The sequence below is a fragment of the Somniosus microcephalus genome, unplaced genomic scaffold, assembly GCF_052327205.1.
Source record: "Somniosus microcephalus isolate GS21.2 unplaced genomic scaffold, FLI_Smic_1.0 unresolved_chr1, whole genome shotgun sequence".
In the NCBI taxonomy this organism is placed as follows: Eukaryota; Metazoa; Chordata; class Chondrichthyes; order Squaliformes; family Somniosidae; genus Somniosus; species Somniosus microcephalus.
This window is the reverse complement of record NW_028225179.1, coordinates 14,961,010-14,971,093: the sequence shown is the minus strand read 5'-3', so window position 1 is coordinate 14,971,093 and position 10,084 is coordinate 14,961,010. Positions and strand designations below refer to the sequence as shown.

Sequence of the window (10,084 nt, the reverse complement as noted above, 5' to 3'; positions counted from 1 at the left end):
TTGGAGAACTCCTCCTTTCTTCTGCTGAGATTGTCACCGAATGAAAGACTAGCGGGACCAGAGGCAAATGATTAGGGAGCAGAAACATAAATTTCTCCTTTAGGAGGCAATGCAATTTCAAAGCTATTTATCAACCCTAATGAAGAGATTTTCTGTTTTAGTGTCTTTGGTTGAGAGATAAATAATGGGCGAGAAATCCTCGTTATTTCCGGCAAACTCTCAAGGGATCGGAGGACCCAGTTTAACGTCTTACTAGGAAGACGGAGGCACCAACAGTGCAGCACTACCTCAGTACCGCACTGGAGTGTCAGCCTGGATTATGTGCTCAAGTCTCTGGAGTGGTGCTTGATTTTGCTGCCGCTGAGCCACGGCTGACATCTACACTCAGTTCATTTGGCTGGAGAGAAATGACGGATATAAAGGGAAAAATTACAATGGAGTAAACCTTCAATTTGTCGTCCAACAGAAAAGCGGGCATTGTAATCGGCCGCCTGTTATAGAAACAGTCCGATTTATGTTGCCATCGATTTCATAAGCATTGAAAATCAGGCCTGCCTATTATGGAATGGGTCGTGGTCAGTTGTTAATCACTTTGGTTCTGTTTAAACCGGGAGTGCTAACAGTCCCGGATCATTCTGTGTCTGTTTAAAATGGCAGAGCTCACAGTCCCGGATCATGCCGTTTTTTTTGAAGTAGAGCGATTTCAGCTTTCATGACCGAGGTGTTGAGTTTAACTCAATGCGGCGGGGCTCGTCCGGGATTTCAACCCGGGACATCTTGCATTTTAAGCTACAGAATTACCCTAAGCGAGAATCATACCCGTAGACCAACGAGCCGCCGATATTCTGCTTCAAGTTGCATTGTGATTCCCTGCGCTGGTGCAAACCATGCTCGCAGAAGTCCTGTTCTTTCAGTTAAAATGTTTATCTTCTGCTCAATCCGCTTCTTTTTGCAAACAGTTTCCTTGAATCTGCTCACAATTCTCCCCATATAAAGAGGCTCACCAATTTCAGCGGCTGCATGGCCGAATAGATAAAGCACCTGAATTCCCTTGTGAGTTTTTTCAGTTATCAGAAAATTGCAGGTTCGAATCCTGGGTGACACTTTTTATGTTTTGAATCTAGCTTCAAACCGACCATTTTTGACAGTCCCTCAACCGAAGCAGCGGAAGGCCTTTTGCTTACATTAAGCTGATTGTACATTTTCAACATTGTAGATCTGTGTGCACGGGCAGGATAAGCGGTGAAGTGGACTTTCTTTCAGGGTATTTCTGATTAGATGCAAAAAGCAGGAAATGCAATGGCTGAGAGCAGTGTATGGTGGAGACGAGGTGGCCGAGAGGTTAAGGCGATGGACTGTTAATCCATTGCTGATCTGTACGCGAGGATTTGGATCCCATCCTCGACGTTATTACGTTTGATGCTGGTACACTTTCCGAGCATTTAACTGAATCTTGCCTAAAATAAGCTTTCAAATGCAATTTCGTCAGCATCGTCCTGGTCTGTGCCCCATGCATTACTGATATCTTGTTAAAATTAAAAGAGACCACTGCAATTCTTCAACTTCTTGAATGAAGGTGGAGCAGTGATCGCGATTCGGAGATTGTCGAACTCCTCCTTTCTGCTGCTGAGATTGTCACCGAATGAAAGAGTAGCAGGAACAGAGGCAAATGATTAGGGAGCAGAAACATAAATTTCTCCTTTAGGAGGTAATGCGGCAGAAATTACGATCGGGGGGCTTGTCGCGCGTGCAAGCCCCCGATCTGCACTTACCCGACGTGCCTGCCGTTCACCTCCAGCGACGCCTGGAATTCCTTTATGAAAGAGAAGAATCCCGGGCAGCGTATGACGTCCCGCCGCCCAGGAGCGCAGCCAGCGCGAAGCCTGCGGTGCGCTGTGCAAGTGAGACACGCCCCTTGAGGTCTCATTTTAAAAGGACACGCCCATAATCTGTGAAAGCAGCTGGAGAGCACTCTTTCTTACAGAACAGAAGTGCAGGTAGGTTCTGTGTATTTTTATCAATGTTTTGGTAACTTTTATAAACTTTTAAAAAGTTTTGAATGATTTTGATGACTCTCAGAATGTTTTAAAGAGAATTGAAGCTGTTTGAGCAGTTTTTAAAGCCTTGAAATCAATCTTTTAATTCTGTTCAGTTAATTAGCAAATTGAGATGGCTGGAATGACCACATTTAACGTGATTAAAAGAACTCAGAACTTCACTGAGGATGACCTCAGAAGTCTCCTCAGCGAGGTGGAGGCGAGGCGTCTGCGCATCATGGGGAATGAGCAGTCTAGGGCACCGCAAAAAGGTCAGATGGTAGCGTGGTCGGAAGTTGCACAAGCTGTCAGCGCGAGCTCCACCATTCCACGTACAGCGGAACAATGTCGCAAGAAATTCAGTGACTTGTTGCGATGTGTCAGGGTTTGTACAGTTTTAACGAAAGTGTACTGTTAAATTGCTAAGAGTTTATTTTAACTGGATTGCAAAAGGCTTCTGCATTAAATTTTCCAAAGCTAATTCATGGTAAAGTCACCTGAGCTGACAATAAAACTTTGTGGCTTTGGGGGCAGCTCAGGGTTACCTTCTGTTCTCTTATTTTGATTCCAGTGCTTTGAGCTGTAAAACTTCAATCAGAGATTTTAAGAAACACCCAACCCAGTCTTCAAAGCCTCTGCTGACCATGTCAGAAATGCAGCTGTATGATTCTATTTCCTCTTCTTTAATATCAGAGTAAGATATCACACAATGCCAGAGAACGCACACGCACAGGCAGTGGTGTTGCTGAGGGTTTTGACCGAGCATGAGGAACGGGTCGAACAGATGTGTGGATTTGCTAGCAATCGCCCTGCTGAAGGATCTGAAACAAACATTGCTGACCCTCATAGTGAGTTGCCCTGCCCAGCTATATGTTGAAGAAGGATAGGTGTGTGTTGAATATCGGTGATGTGGCACATCTTGCTTTACCTTTGCAAATGTTTTCTGCTTCACTCCCACAGCTGGACAGAGTACCTCTCAAACACGGGATGAGCAGTGCGTGGAGTCAGCGGCCGCAGAGGGCATTGAAAAGGCGCAGGAAACGTTAGCGTGTCACCTTCTGCCCACTCCGCCTCCTTCAACCCTCAGCCACAGAGGCCAGTGGCCAATTCGTTAAATTGTTATATTTCTCATTTTATTGAAATGTTTAATGTTTTCTTTCATATTTAAATTTAAATGTTTATTTCAGCATGAAAGGATATGTTACCTTTTCGTTTAAGCAGTACACCCAGTAGTCAATCTTAAAACAATTTAAACATTTCTTTTATTTCAAATTTTTTTACAACAGTTACACAAGTAGAAACTAGCTAGTTCTTACCTTGAATGTTTGTATTGCAGTAAGAAAGTAAAAATTACTGTAAAATGTTTACACTTTCTTTGCCAACAGTTAGCATTATGCACATGTTTGAAAACGTTACATGAGGTAGTACCCATCTTAAATTTTGCCATTTCACTGTAAATCAGACAAAAATTACTTAAACCTGCTTATAAAGTGATTTCAAAACTGTTAACTTTAATATTATTAAAGTGCATAAAAGAGGTCCTTAACATCCTGAATGTTTTACTTGCACAACAAAAGAAAGACAAGTAAAAACGAACTGTTTACAATATTTCTTCCGCATTGTTCATTTTTAGAAAATTTTTAAAACTACAGAAGCTTTACTTAAAATTTACAAGTTATTCACTGTATACATCGAAATTGAAGATGAAAAGTTTTTGATGATGCAATAAAAGGTCACTCTTTCACTTTAATATGTGTCTGCTTCTGTCTTTGCCTTGCGGGGGGAGGGGTAGGTACAGGGCGTAACTACTGCGTCAAGGTGTTGGCTACCAGCAGTTCGCGAGCAGCCTTAGATTCGGCGGCACTTGGCTCCTCCCCATGAGGCCTGGCAACATGCACATTGCCATCGCCTTCATCCTCCACTTCAACAGGCGTCATTGTTAAGGGTCAGTCCTTCCTGCAGGGCAAGGACAGGCCAGCACAATCCGCGCCACTTTCTGGTGAGAGTACTGCAAGGTCCCCCCTAACCTATCCAGGTACCGGAAGCGTGATTTCAGAACTCCTATTGTCCTCTCCACCACTTGACGTGTAGTCACATGTGCATGGTTGTATCTCTCCTGAGACTGATTAATGGTATTGCGGTAGGGCGTCACCAGCCATGATTTTAGCAGGTAGTCCTTGTCGCCCAATATCCATGCGGAACCTGTAGGCAATTTGCTGAGAGAATCATACAATTTAGAGTTACGGAGGACGAAGGAGTCATGATTACTTCCCCAGTGCCCTGCATTCACGTTTAGGATCTGGAGGTGTGCATCACATAATATCATAACATTCAATGAATGATACCCCTTCCTGTTAATGAATGTCACAGGTGCATCCTTGGGTGCCTTCAAAGCAATGTGGGTTCCATCGACAGCCCCAAACACTTTGGGGAATCCAGCAATGCGATAAAAAGCTAAGGCCATCTCCTTCTGATGTCGAGTGGACAAGTCATAATGAATGAAATCTGAAAGCCTACGGCAAATGGCTTCTGTGACCTGGTGAATGCAGACCTTCGCAGCATTCTTGGAGATGTTGCATATGTCACCGGTGCCTGCTTGAAATGATCCACTTGCAAAGAAGTTCAATGCTGTGGTTACCTTCATGTTCACTGACAAGGCAGTGCGTGTTTTCGAGCTTGGCTACAAGTCCGCCTTCAACATGTCACATAGTCGGCCAATTGCCTCTTTACTGAAGCGCAGCCTCCTGATACACAACTCCTCGGACAGCATATCAAATGATCGCCTCTCCCTGTAAACTCTGTGGGGTGGGTAGTTGTTTCTTCTGATCAGGAGACGGTTATGGTTCCTGAATCTTCTATGTTGCTCCCTGGCCTTGCGATTTCTTTGAAGCAAATACACATAGAACATCGCGGCAACATTTCTATAAGAGGGCATGTTTCTCGCTCACAGGACTCCTCACTACACAGACGTACCTGTTCGGAGTAAATGGAAATAGTTGTTACAGTTATTTTAATAAACTTAGTGCCTATAACATCAACTCGGCCTATACCAGGAAGCATGCTTTAACAGCTTGCAAACACATCCTTCCCGCCTGATGAATATCACAGGCCTAGATCCTTTTCTAATAAATTACATTTGCAGAAATTCATCATTACATAAATACCTTCATCCACGTACTGAAAAGAATACATACATAAATGCACATCCTTAATGGAATATATACAGACATACATACAATCGTACATACATATTACTAAATATTACTGATGACAATTTCATTTTGTAAGCATTTTATTATTTTTAAAACAGTAAATTTCACATTTTATAAAAATAAATTCAATGAGTCCTTGCCCACAGCCACAATTGCTCCTTCTACCTACAATACTGAAAAACCGTTTTAAACTAAATTTTTTTTTTAACTTACCTCAGCCTTTCTGAAAATAACTTTCCTCCCTTTCCCAAACAGAAATAAAATGACTTTCAGAAGCTTCACGATGACAGACTTCTTCCTCCGCAGTTTCTCGATAGCTTTACTTCTGCTTTTTTTATTTCCAAGTTGTCAGGACTTACCCTCGCTGAATCCATGAATGAAATCGACAAAGTTCACTGCGCACGCGCTGCCTGTGCAGTCGCACGCGCTGTGCCTCTGAACCCCTTCGGTCAGAGGACAGGAAATGTGACTTTTCCCCGCATGCGCTGTGCATGCTGAAAACCGGCAATTCTTCCGGCCACACGCATGAGTATCCCGTCCGTACTCACGCATTCAGAGAGGAATTACTGGGCCAATGTAATTACAAAAATATTTATCAACCTTAATGACGAGATTTTCTGTTTTAGTGTCTTTGGTTGAGAGCTAAATAAAGGGCGAGAAATCCTCGTTCTTTTCGGCATACTCTCATGAGATCGGATGGCCCGGTTTAACGTCTTACTAGAAAGAGGGAGGCACCAACAGTGCAGCACTACCTCAGTACTGCACTGGAGTGTCAGCCTGGATTATGTGCTCAGGTCTCTCGAGTGGTGCTTGACTTTGCTGCCGCTGAGCCACGGCTGACACCTACACTCAGTTCATTTGGCTGGAGAGAAATGACGGAGATAAAGGGAAAAATTATAATGGAGTAAACCTTCAATTTGTCGTCCAACAGAAAAGCGGGCATCGTAATCGGCCGCCTGTTATAGAGCAGTCCGATTTATGTTGCCATCGATTTCATAAGCATTGAAAATCAGGCCTGTCTTTAATGGAATGGGTCGTGGTCAGTTGTTAATCACTCTGGGTCTGTTTAAACCGGGGTTGCTCACAGTACCGGATCATTCTGTGTCTGTTTAAAATGGCAGAACTCACAGTCCCGGATCATTCCGTTTTTTTTTAAAGTCGAGCGAATTCAGCTTTCATGACCAAGATGTTCAGTTTAAATAAATGCAGCCGGGCTCGTCCGAGGACTTGAACCCGGGACCTCTCCCATTTTAAATCACAGAAATTCCCAAAGCGAGAATCATGCCCCTAGACCAACGAGCCGCCGATGCTCTAGCTTCAAGTTGCATTGCGATTCCCTGCGCTGGTGCAAACCCAGCTCGCAGAAGTCCTGTTCATTCAGTTAAAATGTTTATCTTATCCTCAATCCGCTTCTTTTTGCGAGCAGTTTCCTTGAATCTGCTCACAATTCACCACATAAAAAGAGGCTTATCAACATCAGCGGCCGCGTGGCCTAATGGATAAGGCGTCTGACTTTGGTTGCGAGTTTTTCAGTTATCAGAAGATTGCAGGTTCGAGTTCTGCCGCGGTCGTATAATTAACTGTGCGACGCTTTTTCTGTTCTGAATCTGGCTTCAAACCGACCATTTTTGACAGTCCCTCAACTGATGCAGCGGAAGGCCTTTTGCTTACATGAAGCTGATTGTACATTTTCAACACTGTAGATCTGTGTGCACGGGCAGGATAAGCGGTGAACATAAGGACATAAGAAATGGGAGCAGGAGTAGGCCAATCAGCCCCTCGAGCCTGCTCCGCCATTCAATAAGATCATGGCTGATCTGATCCTAACCGCCAATCCACTATCACAGAACCATCTCCTGAATCTAAAAGAATTAGACACACGAAATAGGAGCAGGATCAGGCTACACGGCCCCTGGACCCGCTCCGCTACCCACAGGGCCATGACCGATCCGGACCTAGACTCATGTCCAAATTCCTGCCCGCCCCCCGTAATCCTTAATTCCCTTTACTTCTAGGAAACTGTCTATTTCTGTTTTAAATTTATGTAATGATGTAGCTTCTACAGCTTTTTGGGGCAGCATATTCCATGGACCTACCACCCTCTGAGTGAAGTAGTTCCTCCTCATCTCAGTTTTGAAAGAGCAGCCCCTTATTCTAAGACTATGCCCCCTAGTTCTAGTTTCACCCATCATCGGGAACATCCTCCCCGCATCCACCCGGTCCAACCCTTCACAATCTTATATGTTTCAATAAGATCGCCTCTCATTCTTCTGAACTCCAATGAGTAGAGTCCCAATCTACTCAACCTCTCCTCATATGTCCATCCCCTCATCCCCGGGATTAACCGAGTGAACCTTCTTTGTACTGACTCGAGAGCAAGTATGTCCTTTCTTAAGTATGGACACCAGAACTGTACGCAGTATTCCAGGTGCGGTCTCACCAAAACCTTGTACAACTGAAGCAATACCTTTCTATTTTTATATTCTATCCCCCTAGCAATGAAAGCCATTGGCCTTCTTAATCACTTGCTGCACCTGCATACTAACCTTTTGAGTTTCATGCACCAGGACCCCCAGATCCCTTTGTGCTTCAGTGCTTTCCAGTTTCTTGACATTAAGATAATAACTCGCTCTACGATTTTTCCTGCCAAAGTGCATAACCTCACACTTTCCAGTATTGTATTCCATCTGCCAAATCTCTGCCCACTTGCTTAGCCTGTCTATGTCCCCTTGCAGGTTTTTTATGCCCTCCTCACTCACTACTTTCCCTCCCATCTTAGTATCATCTGCAAACTTTGATATGTTACACTTGGTCCCCTCCTCCAAATCGTTAATATAGATTGTAAAGAGTTGGGGACCCAGCACTGACCCCTGCGGAACACCACTAGTTACTGATTGCCAGCCTGCGAATGAACCACTTATCCCAAATCTCAGCCTTCTGTTAGATAGCCCATCCTCTATCCATGCCAGAATATTACCCCCAATCCCGTGATTTTTTATCTTAAGCAATAATCTTTTGTGTGGCACCTTTTCAATTGCCTTTTGGAAGTCTAAATACACTACGTCCACTGGTTCCCCTTTATCCACCCTATATGTTACTTCCTCAAAGAACTCCAGCAAATTTGTCAAACACGACTCCCCTTCATTAAACCATGCTGACTTTGTCCTATTAAATTATGATTATCCAAATGTCCTGTGACTGTCTCCTTAATAATTGACTCCAAAATCTTACCTACCACAGATGTTAGGCTAACCGGTCTATAGTTTCCAGCCTTCTGTCTACATGCCCTTTTTAAATAAGGGTGTTATATTAGCAGTTTTGCAGTCTGCCGGGACCATTGCCGAGTCCAGTGAGTTTTGGAAAATTATTACCAATGCATTCACAATCACTACCGCCACTTCCCTCAAGACCCTAGGATGTAAGCCATCAGGTCCAGGTGATTTATCCGCCTTGAGTCCCATTATTTTACCGAGTACCACTTCCTTAGTGATTTTGATAGTGTTTAGCTCCTCCCCCCCTTTAGCACCCTGTTTGTCCAGTGTTGGGATATTCTTAGTGTCTTCTACTGTAAAGACTGATATAAAATATTCAATCAGTGTTTTTGCCATCTCCATATTACCCACCATTAATTTCCCCGTCTCATCCTCTAAGGGACCAACATTTACTTTAGCCATCCTTTTTCTTTTCATACAACTATAAAAATTCTTACTATCTATTTTTATATTTTGTGCTAATTTACTTTCATAATCTATCTTCCCTTTCTTAATCTATCTTTTTGTTATTTTTTGCTGTCTTTTAAAGTTTTCCCAATCCTCTATCCTCCCACTAGATTTGGCTACCTTATATGCCCTTGTTTTTAGTCGAATACTATCCTTAATTTCTTTACTTAGCCACGGATGACTGTCTTTTCTTTTACACCCTTTTCTTCTCAGTGGAATATATATTTTTTGGAAGTTGTAAAATAACTCCTTAAATGTACACCACTGATCATGTATCGTCTTACCCTTTAATCTATTTTCCGAATCCACTCTACTCAATTCCGCTCTCATACCTTCATAGTCTCCTTTATTCAAGCTTAGCACACTTGTTTGAGATCCAACCTTCTCACCCTCTAATTGAATATGGAATTCAACCATGTTATGGTCACTCATTCCAAGGGGATCCTTTACTAGGACATTTTTAATTAATCCTGTCTCGTTACACAGGACCAGATCTAAGGTTGCTTGCCCCCTGGTCGGTTCAGTTACATACTGCTCAAGAAACGCATCCCTAATACACTCAATGAACTCATCCTCAAGGCAGTCCTGCCCAATTTGATTTGTCCAATTAATATGATATTTAGAAACCCCCATAATTATAGATGTTCCCTTATTACAAGCCTCAACTATTTCCTGATTGATACTCCGTCCAACAGAGTTGCCACTGTTCGGAGTCCTATAGACTACGCCCACGAGTGTTTTTTTCCCCTTATTATCCCTTACCTCCACCCAAACTGTTTCATTATCCTGATCTTTTGACCCAATATCATTTCTCTGTATTACAGTGATTCCTTCCTTTATTAACATAGCCACCCCACCTCCCCTTCCTTCCTGCCTGTCCTTCCTGATCGTTAAATAACCTGGTATGTTTAATTACCAGGCATTGTCACCCTGCAGCCATGTTTCTGTAATGGCCACAAGATCATACCCATATGTAGTTATTTGTGCCATTAACTCGTCTATTTTGTTGCGAATGCTACGTGCATTCAGATAGAGAACTTTCAAAGATGTTTTGTGACACTTAGTTCCTGCTTTTGCCCTTTTTATTACTTTACCTTTTACTCCATACCTTTTGCCC

The 10,084-nt window shown here is 43.1% G+C and overlaps 1 non-coding gene across 1 annotated transcript; it reads left to right on the top strand.

The window, feature by feature from the left end:
- Nucleotides 1-6,729: 6,729 nt before the first annotated feature.
- On the top strand, nucleotides 6,730-6,819 carry trnaq-uug (transfer RNA glutamine (anticodon UUG)). Its single transcript is given in 2 exon segments — nucleotides 6,730-6,766; nucleotides 6,784-6,819. It is a non-coding gene; the product is annotated as a tRNA-Gln (tRNA).
- Nucleotides 6,820-10,084: the final 3,265 nt, after the last annotated feature.